The 12,882-nt window shown below is 35.5% G+C and overlaps 1 pseudogene across 4 annotated transcripts in view; it reads right to left on the bottom strand.

Annotated features, from left to right (window-relative positions):
* The window catches only part of LOC149069433 (toll-like receptor Tollo pseudogene), a 105,796-nt pseudogene extending 93,342 nt beyond the window's left edge, over positions 1 to 12,454 (bottom strand). The window contains exon 1 of one of the 4 annotated variants that reach the window (XR_016195050.1): positions 12,062 to 12,454. The product of XR_016195050.1 is annotated as a toll-like receptor Tollo pseudogene, transcript variant X1 (transcript). The remainder of the gene's footprint in view (positions 1 to 12,061) is intronic. The other 3 variants (XR_016195051.1, XR_016195053.1, XR_016195052.1) reach the window with 3 other exon arrangements.
* Between the last annotated feature and the right edge of the window lie 428 nt (positions 12,455 to 12,882).

Raw genomic sequence — 12,882 nt, 5'->3', positions numbered from 1 at the left:
GATTTCTTACTAAGTCTAGAGTCCGGCATTTTGAGAATACGTATCCAGAATTTAACAATCAACTTTATAAATGTAATAGATAAAGAGGTATATCCGAGTTCCAATCGCAATATGTAATTTGGAGTATATTTTGACAAATTAAATAGTTTCTTAATAAAAAAATAGAAGCATTTGTCGAGTTGTAGAAGATAGTGCATTGACCAAATTGGTGAGCCATAGATCAAAACAGAGGTTACCATACCGTTAAATAGTTTAAACCAGCTATAAGGTGAATTAAGTTTGGCTCCAAGAAGAATAGGCCATAATGCATGTATTGCAGATATACCCTTCGCTTGGAAGTGATTTTTTGCCAGATGGTATGTTCCAGAGGAAGAAAAGGGAATTCCGAGGTAAGTATAAGAATTAACGGTATCCAATTTTTTATTTTGGTAGAAGAATGTATCGCTTTTGGACTTCTTCCCCCCCCCCCCTTACGGAAGACCAAGACTTTTGTTTTGTTCACATTGACCGTTAGTTTAGTCCTTACAAAATTGCTCTAGAATATCAATTTTTCTTCTTAAATTCATAGGGGAGTCCGCCAGTAACACTGCGTCATCCGCGTACAGCAAGATGTTGAGTTGTGTTCCATCAGGGAAAGACAAATCTTTTATTTCTGCAGAATTTAAGCGAATTATGAGGTCATTCAAAAACAATGAGAACAAAATGGGACTCAGAATTTCTCCCTGAAGAACACCAGAGTTAATGTTGAACAACTCAGTGTATCCTAATGAGCAGCGCACCCTTGCGGCGGCTTTTTTGTATATGTCAGCGAGCATGGAAACAAATTTTGCACTAAGATTAAACTCTTGGAGAACCGACCAAAGAATTTGATGGTCCACTGAATCAAATGCGCTCTTGAAGTCAATAAAAGCTGAGAACAGCTTTCCTCTCTTCCGTTTTAATTTGTTTTGAATGAAGTAGTTTAAAACGAACACTTGATCCATGCAACCATGTTCCTTTCTGAAACCTGCTTGTTCCTCAAGGAGAACGTCATATACGTTTAACCAATTATAGAGTCTGGAGTTTAAGATTGATGTAAATATTTTTGTAATTACTGGTATGAGGGAAATTGCTCTAAAATTTTCCGGATTGTTAAAATCACCCTTTTTATGTATCGGGGAGATAATTATTTCGATCCAAGATTCGGGTAGATTAGTTGAGGTATAGATTTTATTGAAGGTATCTGTAAGAGTAATCACGGAGGAATCTCCTAAAAACTTAAAAAATTCGGGTTTTAAGCAGTCCCAACCTGCGGCCTTCCCACATTTTAGTTTCTGAATAGCGTTTTTTACTTCATGAAAAGTAATATCGGGATCCAAAATTGGGTCAATTGCACGACAGCTATTATTTAATGGAGGTTCCATTCGTGTTGTATTATTATTCGCTTTGAACGCAGTTGAAAAGTAATTGTGCCATGTTGATATGTTAATTTCAGAATGGAGGGATTTTTTTCTCTTGAATTTTTTGATAACCTCCCAGAAGGATTTCGAATCTCTGCTGGAACAAATTTGGTCGTTTAAGTTCTTGAAATATGCCGCTTTTTTTTTATTGCATAAGTACCTATAAACATTCCGTTGTAGTTTGTATTGCGTAAAATTATGATTATTATAGCACCTGCTCAAAATCCTGGTTGTTTTTCGTAACTCCCTTCTAGCAGTCTGACACTCAACATCGAACCAACCGAAGCGTCCATTCCGTGTATTAAGGCCCCTCGATGACCTTGATTTTTTTATTAACCCATGATTTCTTGCGGTCTGCATCAGAAATCGAACGATTTCTTCGGTGCCGATATCTGGATCAGCGGAAAATCGTGAGTCGATATCGTTCACAAATTTAGAGCCATCTTCACTATTCCAAAAGGATTTTAAAAATCCGGTATTTATATTTGGTTTCGCGAAATAATTAGTATCCATTAAATATAAGGTTGCTCTAATAGGGAAATGATCGGAACCGAGTTTCGGGATAACCTCAAATTCAACTGTTTGACGGTACACATTTGCAGATACAATAATATAATCAACGACACTAGCACCATTTTGATTAAAGAAGGTGAAATTACCTGGGTTGTCTTGGGGAAAAGTGCCGTTCAAAATAAATAAATTATTTAACATGCAGAGCTCATTCAGGAGCTTACCTCTATGGTTTAAGATAAGGTCGTTTGATCTGTGATGAATGAGTTGATCATCAAAGAAAGAGGGATTAAGAACCAGGGTTGGGTTTTTGACATGACAAGCGTCAAAAACTGGTTTAAACTGTCAAAAACTGGTTTAAACCGTCAAAAACTGTCGAAAACCGTCAAAAACCTAAATGAATGCCTTTTGATAATGTTTTGAACATAATAGGTATACAACATGATGAAAAACTTACTTTTTGGCATATTACAATGTTTTATTTTTAAACATTAATTTATTACAATAATTAAAACAAAATATTAATTATAATTTGCAATTTTGAATTCTTCAACATAAGAGTCTAGAACATATAAATTATAATTTTATGGTTTATTTATCTAAGCTACTCATTACCTGTGTTCAATTTGTTAAGTGGATTAGAGCTGCTTATTCAAAATATGTATGATAGGGCATCAGGGTTAGGTTTTTGACCCCAGAAACTAACTCGGTATTAAAACTATCAAAATCTTACTGTCAATGATGTCAAATAGTTTTTGTTAACTTGATAGATATGTTAAATAACAAAATACTTACTTTTATTTAGATTAAAGGGTTTTATATTCAGAATTATAATTACTGAGGAAAAATATATATTTTGATATTTTAAATTTTCTGATCTGCCCAAAATTTTATTCCATATAAAATTTCTAACGCAGCATCTGTTAATGCACTAACTAAACTCATTTATTTTCTCCTAAAAATTTCTTAGATCAGGGTGATTAGATTCTTAGATTCACACAGCTTTAAAGAGTATTTTCAACCAAAGCAGAGCTGACAAGACTTGATACCCAAAGCATTTGTTTTGCATGCTTGAATACAGCTTCAATTGGAAAACCATTGCATTATAAATACTAGTAAATGTACCATATCATAGTGCAAAAGTAAGAATAAACCAAGTTTGACATATACAAGCTAGTATTGGACATATAAAAGCTAGCATTGCCAAATTAAATGACATTTTAGTCCTACAATTTAGTATTTTGATTGCTAGATATATTTCAATGTTATGTGCAATAAGAGTATTGTTTTAAGTATCAGTGGTTATCTAGATAATTTAATAATAACAGAAATCAACATTACATACATGATGTAATAAACTTTTTTAAACACTTATCTGTTGTAAAAAGAGTACAGCAGATAGTTTATATCAATGCATATATATAAGCAGTTGAAGAAATTTTGGAAGGTCAAGAATCATTTTGAATCAAAGAATGTCAAATCGTTCCACAGTTTTCCCTTCAATGTTCATGTTATGCTTTATTCAAATTTTATAAGAAAAAAAACATATATTGTCCAAAATAATTCTGTCGGGAGTAGAAAATTATTTTAGAATCTTATTAAATATTTATTCTTTGTATAACATAGTCACTTTAAACATTACATGCAATTAACGTGTGCATTTTCATTTGGAATTTTTATATCGAAAAGCAATATTTGAGGTTTTTGACAGTTTTTGACAAAGGTTTTTGACGGAGGGTTTTTGACGTGACAGTTTAAACTGCGGTTTAAACCGTCAAAAACTGCCATGTGTCAAAAACCTGCCAACCCTTGTAAGAACATATGGATTACCAATGCGAGCGTTCAGATCACCCATGATAATAATGTTTTCACAATTAAATGTATTTATGAAAATAAACAGGTCCTCAAAATCTTTGTCGAAATTGGGGTAGGGCGGAAAGTAGCAGGATACAATGTGGAGTTTTCTAAAATCAAAATAATCAGCTGATAAAAAAATGAAAAGATTAGTAATTTTTAAAATGTTAATATTTGTTAATTTATTCTGATCGTATCCAAAAATTAGGCCTCCACTGGGTCTACCAATACGTGATCTAGACGCCAGACTTTGGATAATTTTATAATTCTGCATTTGGGTTGGCAATTTAAATACCATAGTATGCCAGGTCTCTACAAGTGAAAAAAAATCGCAATCCGTGAAATCATTCCAGAAATCAGGATATTCATATTTGTTATACAGTCCAGCAATATTAAAGTGCAAAATATTTCTGGGGAATCTTGTTTTTTGATACACTTTTGGGACACTCAATTTTTTCCAAAGTTATAAAGTTTTGATTAGAATTTGATTCATCATTATAATTACAAGGATCTATATTGCAAACAGGCCGGCCATAATTTATAAATTTGAATTCTGTACTTTAACTATGCCTGAACATTCCGGATTACAGATAAAAGTCTCGTTATCTATTATTAGTTTGTCCATGAACATTTTTGCACTCTTACCTTCTGTGACCGCCATTTTTCTTTCAACGTTCAGCAGACTCCTTCTCTTTCTCACGGCCGGTGAATAATCCTGGGAGACCGATATACCAAGGGATTTCAAATCCTTCCATTTTTGCAGGATTGTATTGCGATCGATGATCGGGGCCAGTTTTTCACTTGTAGATTTTCCTATCCTGTGTGCCCTGTCGATGTGCACACGGGACACTCCCACTTTTTCGCATAAGTTCTTGATTTTGACTTTACACACATCCCAGGTTTCAGCGGATTGATCACAGGGAACCCCGAAAAACACCAGATTATCACGACGAGAACGGTTTTCAAGGTCGTCGATTTTTGATTTTAACTCGATTACATTTTTATCGTGATCCAATCGATGACGAAGTTCTTGTATTTCTGCAGCCATTTTGGCATTTTCAGTACGGAGGTCATCTCTCTCTCTCGTTTAGCCACTTCCAAGTCCATAGAATTCTTGACAGCGAGTTTTCAACCGATTCAAATCGTCGCGACAAATCGGCAAGCTCTCCAGTATTCCGCAGTGCAAAAGTTCTCAGCTCTATAAGTAGATCTCTGTCACTCTGATTCGCATCATCAGAGACAGCAAGAGTAACATCAGGTGATGAATTATGTCTGGGACGTTTTGAAAGATTGTTCGAAGACCGATCAGCAAGGTCAGGAGGTGTTCTGTCAAGTTGACGTTGAGAGCGAAATATTTCGTCGATCTTCATTTCTTCAGTATTTTTGTTATTTTTCGCCATTCTGGTCATCAGCTTATGATCGGTAGAGACGATCAACATTGAGGGCCAGGATTCAAATTAAATATTATAAGTGTTTAAAAGATTGTATAAAAAAAAAATATATCTTCCGTTTAAAAGCTATTTAAAAAAAATTCAGAAATATAGATTTTATAGGCATCATATATGTGTGTGTGGACTTGGGGTTCAACAAATCTCCAATGCTGTGTAAGTTTTTCTTCAACTAAATGAAAAGACTCCCAGGCAGGTATTGCGAATTTAGAAGGGATATAAAAAGTCTATATAGCAAAATTTACTCTCTGGTTACGAGTTGACACCATGTTTAAAGTTTTTTAGATGCTCTTGTGTTGCATATGATTGAAACACCCATGATCATTGTAGATTTCTACCAGGAATCATTCTGCATTCCTTCACCAAATAATTAGTGCTGAAGCAATTCTGTAGTAACACTTATGGAAGCTAAACACAGTGTCATGTATAGAATACTCTTGTGTTGCACATAATTTAAACCCCCATGAACGCACTGGATTCTTACCAGAAATAATTGCTTGATCTGAATAATTTTAATTTTTTTTTCTAGGTGAATTGCTGTTGGGTCACACAGTTTGGAGCAAAGCACTACATATGATTTATATTCGTGTCAGTAACTTGTCTGCAATAAAATTCCAAATTTCCTGATCTATTATTGAAGATTTTTCTGTAATTCAAAATTTACTGGCTAAATCCTCTAAAGTAGGGTGATATTTCATTATATGGTGTAGAAACGGGTGTGGTGTTGCAAATATGATATTTGTCAGGAAATGGCCCCCGGGTGGGACGGTCTCTTAGAGTTAAGAGAGGCTACTAATGTCTCTACTTCAGCGCCTCACGACACAGTGCGTGAAATTAGGAAGGCAGATTCATGTGTCTCCAGTGGTGTAGATGGTAGCATGCTTGCCCGGTATGCAAGAGGGCCTGGGTTCGAGTCCCGGCGGAGACGTGATGACTTTTCTTTCCGAGCTCACCTCAGCATAATATCCGGAAAATAACTGTTTCCTTGAATGGGTTGATAGTTTATAATTCAACATCTTTGTTTGTGTGTGAAGTTGTAAAGTTCCGCTGTTGTTCGTCAGCGAAACCTTTTCTTCAATAACAGAAAATAGTCGATTTTATCATACCAGCACGCTGCACTTTTCTTTCTGAGATTTTAATAACTCTGACCACATAACAAAACAAAACTCGTGTGTACAAAAAACTACCAACACATTTTATCCACAATTTCATTAACCATCCCTTTTCTTTTTTTTCGTCACTTCCAGTAGCCTATTTTTCTATTTTAAGTCCGCCCCCAGGCAGATCCCGACACCAACTGTCCGTTTTCTCTCGTCTCTTCATAATCAATTCATCTCTCTCTTTCACCCCCCCCCCCCCGGTGAAAGAGAGAAGTTTCTCTCCTTCATACCTCACAGAAGTGTTAAATTTTCCTGCCTCTTTTTTTTATGCTTCCTATAAAAGAGTGGACATCATTGTTGTAACAGAGTGCACAGAAATGCTTAACTGAGAGAAAGATACCTCAAATTTTCTAAATAGGCCATGCAAACACACTTTTATTTTCTTAAAAAATTATGTAAAATTATATACAAAATGTGATAGGTGACCCAGAAAGTCCTCTTATAACCCTTGAAAAATGTCCACAACATGACCAAATTCTAATAACATGCCTATAACCCCGTCGTAGTTTGAGTTTTGGTTTAGTAAAATTATTAAAATCTGGTCAGAGTGGACTTATATATTATATCCCCCCCCCCCCCCCACACACACACACTTTAATGTTAGTATATGTAAGGTTCAGGGTAGAAAAGAGGTTGGAAAGAGAGAGGCCGAGGGGAGACAGAAGTCGCGAGAAAAGAAAAGGTCATGAATTGAGACATTGGGGTCATTTATGTATTACGTCAGCCATGGGCGGGGGTTTCGGATTTGCTGACTTTTGATGACAAGGGGGGGGGGGGAGTTTGAAGGTTGCTTACGTCATCAACCACCCTTTTTGAAGATACGAAATATTCTAAGTTGCTGACGAAATTTTGCTGACCTGGGGGAAGGGGGGGGGGGGTCAGTGTTTTGCTGACTTTTGCTGACAAGGGGGGAGGGGGGTCAAAATGGCTGAAAATCTGCTTACGTAATGAATGGCCCCATTCGAAAAGGCAGAATAGTGTGAAATTTTGTACCGAAGAGACATGGCGGTTTTGTTAGGGATATACAATACAATACAAATACAACGCCACAACAGGCAAATTGCCCAACGAGGTGGCTGACTTAAGAACATCATGGATCCCCGAGCCCCTACCTACTACTGCTACACCCCCCCCCCCCCCGCGGAACCCCCCAACGAATCGGTACATGCGGAAATGTGCGTGTACGTGTAGTGAAAACCTGATGTGAAGTTTTTTGTTTCTTTGTAATGCTTGTTATGTGTAGTGCTGCCATCTGCCATTGGATAATAAATGAAATAAAGTGTTGTTTTCTTCTTTTGGGAGTCTAGAACCCAGTTAACCCCGCTCTAAAATCGTAGTAGAAGTACAGCCGAGGATCTACGACCGATAAGAGAAAGTCGGGGGAAAGTTTACTGTATAAATCTCGCGTTTATGCCTCTCACATTAGTGATCCAGAGTGGACAACAAAAATAATATATGAAAATAATGGTTCTGTCCCATAAAATACGGAATGAATTATCATATAACGTATCATATCTGTACTCATACTAAAATACCCCTTCTAACACATCTCCCGGATCTGTGTCTGGCAGTGATTTTAACGATCTGTACTACTTTACTTTCGTATGTAACTGAAAAAATAACATGATAGAGAATATGGTAAAGGGTTTAAATTGAATAGATAACTTATTAAATTTAATTTAAACACGATCTATAAACGATAGATGACGTGATTTGTTCGATGGCTCTCAGAAATATCGAAATCGGTTGATACCGGTTTCGGTTTGGCGGAAATACCTGTAATTGACGGAGAACTGGTGAGAACATTCTAGAAGGTCCCGCCCCTCCAGACAGTGGTTCCGTACCACCGTACGGTGACGCCGCCTACTTGGAAAGTGTAAAGTAGAATTTTGTATGTAGAATGTTCCTTTTCTCGAAGTTTCGACAGACCTATAAATAGTAGGGAGTTGTGAGACATCCCACAGAGAAAAATCTTATACTAGAGACTGAATATTAAGTCATTTTGTAAAACTCAAATCCAAAAAAGTTGATTAAGCAGTAAGTAAAAGTAAACCTTTCAATGAGCTTAAAAAGTGTTATCATCAGACTTAATCTGGTTTAAAAATATATTTCCCAAATGAGACCGTAACAGAGTGGACATTTTAAAATGGGAAAAATTTCGGGAAATGAACAAAACAATAGTTTTTCACAAGGAAAATTGTTTTTCAAAATTTTATTGTTAGTTTTGTACATCTATGACACATGTATAAAATGTGATTCGAATTTTTTTTTTTTAAAGTTCCGGATTTGCACCAAGTCTCTTTGTTTAACACTTTTATGAAGCTGGGACAGCCAGGTTTTGAGGTTTTGCTACAAACAATGATTTTTTAAAAGATTAGATACCAACTGAAACAAATTAAGAAAGGCCGATTAAGACAGAGAATTAAATGAAGTACTAGAAAAAAATTAAAATTACTACCAGAGTGCTCTGGAATTCTGTAAAAAAATTAGTCGCGGAAACGGTTTGTACACATTTTTTGGGAATGACCCATAGATATAATTACAGAATTTACAGAAACACCATAAAACATTTAATGAAAGAAATAGTTTAAGAATTTTTGAAAAAAATAATTTCATAATTGATGAAAATTTATAATTAATAAAAAATTGTTACAAAAATTGTCTGAAAGAAATAATCGTAGAACTACTGATAGAAATAATTTCAGAATTGTCAAGAGTAATAATTTTCCTGAAAAAAATTAAGTTTCAGAAAAAATTATTCCATAACTAATGAAAAAAATTTTAGGATTATCGGCACAAATTTCAGATTTAATAAAAGAAATAATTGATTAAAAAGAATTAATCAATTAATGAAAAGAAGTTATTTAAAAATGAATAAAAATTCAAATTTAACGAAATAAATTCAGAGTAAATAAAAGTGGTTAATAATTTAGGGAACCCTGGACTTGGGTTCCCCACGGGAGCTTCATGGTAAGTTTAATTTAGCTCGCAATGTCTGAAAGGTTGAAAATACCTGGCCTAGAGCCACCCTTTTGTGGTTTGATCTAGAGCCCCCTACAATAAAGGTATAAAGACTCCTTAGTTTGATCCCCTGAAAAAGTAAAAGAAATGCCAACAGATGTAGATTACCGCTCGAAAATGCATCAGAAAGAGAAGATGCCAAATTTCTGTTATTCGCCAAAAATAAGGTAACTGTGAGTAATATCGGAAATTTTATAAGATTCAGTGGTTATTTTTGAAGCAGGTTTATGAAATCCTAACAAGCAGTCGATGGGAGGAAATATCTTAAAATGTTTAAAAAAAATTCAAAAATAAAAATCTAAAAAACTAAGGTCTGTGTTTTTGAAAACATGAAAGGAAAATTTCGAAAAACTTTGAAAGATGTTCAAAAAAAAAAAAAAAAATCCAGGAAATATAGTATCAAAGACTTTGCAAGTAGAAATAAAAAGGGGAAAGAAAACAGACTTTTTCTGTCTTTGCTTAGAATTATTCATACCATAATTCTGCCTCAGATTAGTTACTTCAGAAATATAAACTTTCATTTTTTTTTTAAATTATAGATTCAATATCGAATAAAATAGACTTGCACAGGGAACGGGGGCGGGGCGCCAAAACCATTCAAGTGCTTAGGGCCTTCAAACGTCTTAATCCGGCCCTGGGGACCTGTACTTTTATTCCAGAATAGATTGGATGACACTTTTGAGCTCATTGAAACGTTTACTTTAATGCTCGATGAACAATTTTGGATTTAACTTTTGAAAAACGACTTTAGTACAAGATTTTTCCCTGTCGAATGACACACTGTAATGTCATTATCATAAATAATTAGTTTTTCTTCTTCTGTATCAACATTAAGTGATATTACATTTGAAGACATACTTCAAAATATAATAAAAAAATTTATCGATCATTTAAATTTCTAATAAAAAATAATAATAATTTAGGCTAATTTGTACAAACTGTATAACGTATCCACTCTACATCTTCCAAAAACTAAAGCAACGTAACAGAATAGAAACTATGAATTAAAGTGGTTTTAACCTAATTTAAACCCTTTACCACACTCTCCATCATGCTATTTTTGTTCAGTTAAGTACGAAAGTTGAGTAGTGTAAATCGTCAAAATCACTGCCAGGCCCAAATCCAAGAAGATGTGTCCACTTCGAACAGAACCAAAATTCAAACTAGAGGGGGAAGGGATGCGTGTTTTTTGAATTTCCTCATGGCTTGGATGTTTTGCAAAAGTTATAAAGGAGTCTCTCGGACACCTATCACATTTTGTATACAATGTTTGGGAAAATAAAAGTGCATTTGCATAGCCTGTTTAGAATATTTGAGATGTTTTTCTCTTGAGTATTACATTTCTGCCCACTTTGTTACGGGAAGCATCTTTACGGTTCACAGGCAAAAAACTAAAGAACACATCAAACTAAGATATTAAATTATAAATTACCAACCCATTGTCTGTCAGAAAAGAAAGTTTTGATTTTAAGTAGTTAAATATTTCTAAAAAATAAACTTTTCTACATGCTATTTCGAAAAAATCATGAAAATCCATCAAAACAGCAGAAAGAAAAGTTTTTGTCTTTTTTATCTGCATATGCGTAAGAAATGGATTGATTTCGTTACTTTAAGGGGGGCACAAACAGCAAAAATATTAATTATTTTTTACGGCGATATTTGTTTTCGTAACAGTGAACAAAATCCATTACTTTCAGTAATAAAACTTTACTTCAGTAAAAAAAAAATAAAATATTACTACAAAATAAAAGTGAAAAATATATGTAAAACATTAAATTTAAAGTCATTGTCTGTAATTTGAGATCAATTTTATTGTGAAAATTCAACTTTGAATTTTCCATTTTCAAAATGTGGAATGTACTTTTTTTGGGGGGGATTTTCACTTACATTCAAAAACTTTAGGGGAAAATACAGAAAAAATTCTTTAGGAAACTCCGGTGGGCAGTGCTGTCTTAACGCGTGTGCCCGAACGGGCAAGGCCTAGGGACCTCAAGGTCCTCCCAAAAATTAGATCATGAGATCTGTTTGAAATTTTGCAGAGTAAGCATGTAAATTTGTCAGGGAAAAATAATTTGTCCCGGGGTCCATGATGCTCTAAAGACGACCCTGTCGACGGGACAAAAAAATCGTCGGTAAAATATAGGTAACTCTTAATGAATGGTTTTAAAAATATAAGTTTATTATACAAGAGGTCATAGGCGTACGAAGAATTTTCTCAAGACGGGTTGCAATTTTTTTTTTTCTTCTCGGAGGGGGGGGGGAAGGGTTTCCTACAAAATAACACTATAATCTCGGCTTGGGGCGGGATTAGAACCCCAAACCCCTCTTCCCTTTGCGTACGCCAATGCAAGTGGTGACCACATATGAGGGGGTTAGTTATTATAGGTACTTCCGTCGAAAGGACGAAGGAATGGACACACACAGTGGGACGTGACGTCATCGCAGTAGAAAAGAAAAATCACTTTTACGCAATATTATTGATATGAGCATTCTTTTCTGTCTACAAAAAGCAGCAAAAAAAATTAACCCTACCAGAAATAACGGGAAAGAAGAGTTGATGACATCTGTGTTTTGAGAGAAAGGTAACTGCGTTATTAATAACGGAACAGTCAAGAAAATTTCATTTTACCTGAGCGATCCAGTCGGCAGAACTGCTGTCTCACAGAAACACCACAAAAATCCGTCGGCATCCAAGATGATGGCAAAAAAATTGTTTTTTCATACTTTCCTGAGAGGTGAGAACTATTTCTCAGAGAGAACGAAAACGGAATTGACGCCACGTATGGCACAATGCGACAACAATTCAACAACAACAATGCCTGCTTGTCTGACGATTCGTTGTTGAGCGGAAACTTTCTGAAAAGTAGTTTCTTCTTTTTTTCTTTTTCACTCCGAGCTAGGAAAGCGAAGAAAGAAGCAAAGCTCCGCCTTCTTCTTCACCAGAGACATCTGGCGGAATGTTCGTTGGATGCGAAAACCGCACATCTCAATTAATCTAATTAGTATAGTATACTTTTTCAGAGACGATTGGCGATTGTTACGAAGGAGAGGAAAAAAAGTGTTTAGTGGAGGTGTGTGGGGGGGGGGGGGGATCGAATCGCGTTCCTCAGCGTCCACTTTCGTCATTCAAAAGCACTGTTTCCCCACCGCCCAAAACACTTTTGTTTTTCTATTTCTCTCTTCCCTCTCGTTATCCTCCTAGAGTTGGAAAAGAAAACTTTACTGGGCGAGCGAATCAAGCGGCCAGTCACGAGCGATCGCGGCGAATTTCCAACGATACGGGCGATGATACGATTCATACGATTGGCATACGCCAATGGGCCGATTTTTTCTGCAGCGAACTTGCTGATTTTTCGCCTTGTTATCAGTGTGCTCTTCCTATTTTCTTGCCACCACTTCCCCTCTGCCTTGCGGTATTTTTCTTCGTTGTTATTTCGTGTTGTGTGCGCT

The sequence above is a fragment of the Pholcus phalangioides genome, unplaced genomic scaffold (genome assembly GCF_987345545.1).
Source record: "Pholcus phalangioides strain wild (caught in Gottingen) unplaced genomic scaffold, Ppha-v1.0 ptg000022l_1, whole genome shotgun sequence".
Lineage (NCBI taxonomy): Eukaryota > Metazoa > Arthropoda > Arachnida > Araneae > Pholcidae > Pholcus > Pholcus phalangioides.
The sequence above is the reverse complement of the archived record's forward strand: the minus strand, read 5'-3'. Positions and strand labels throughout refer to the sequence as shown.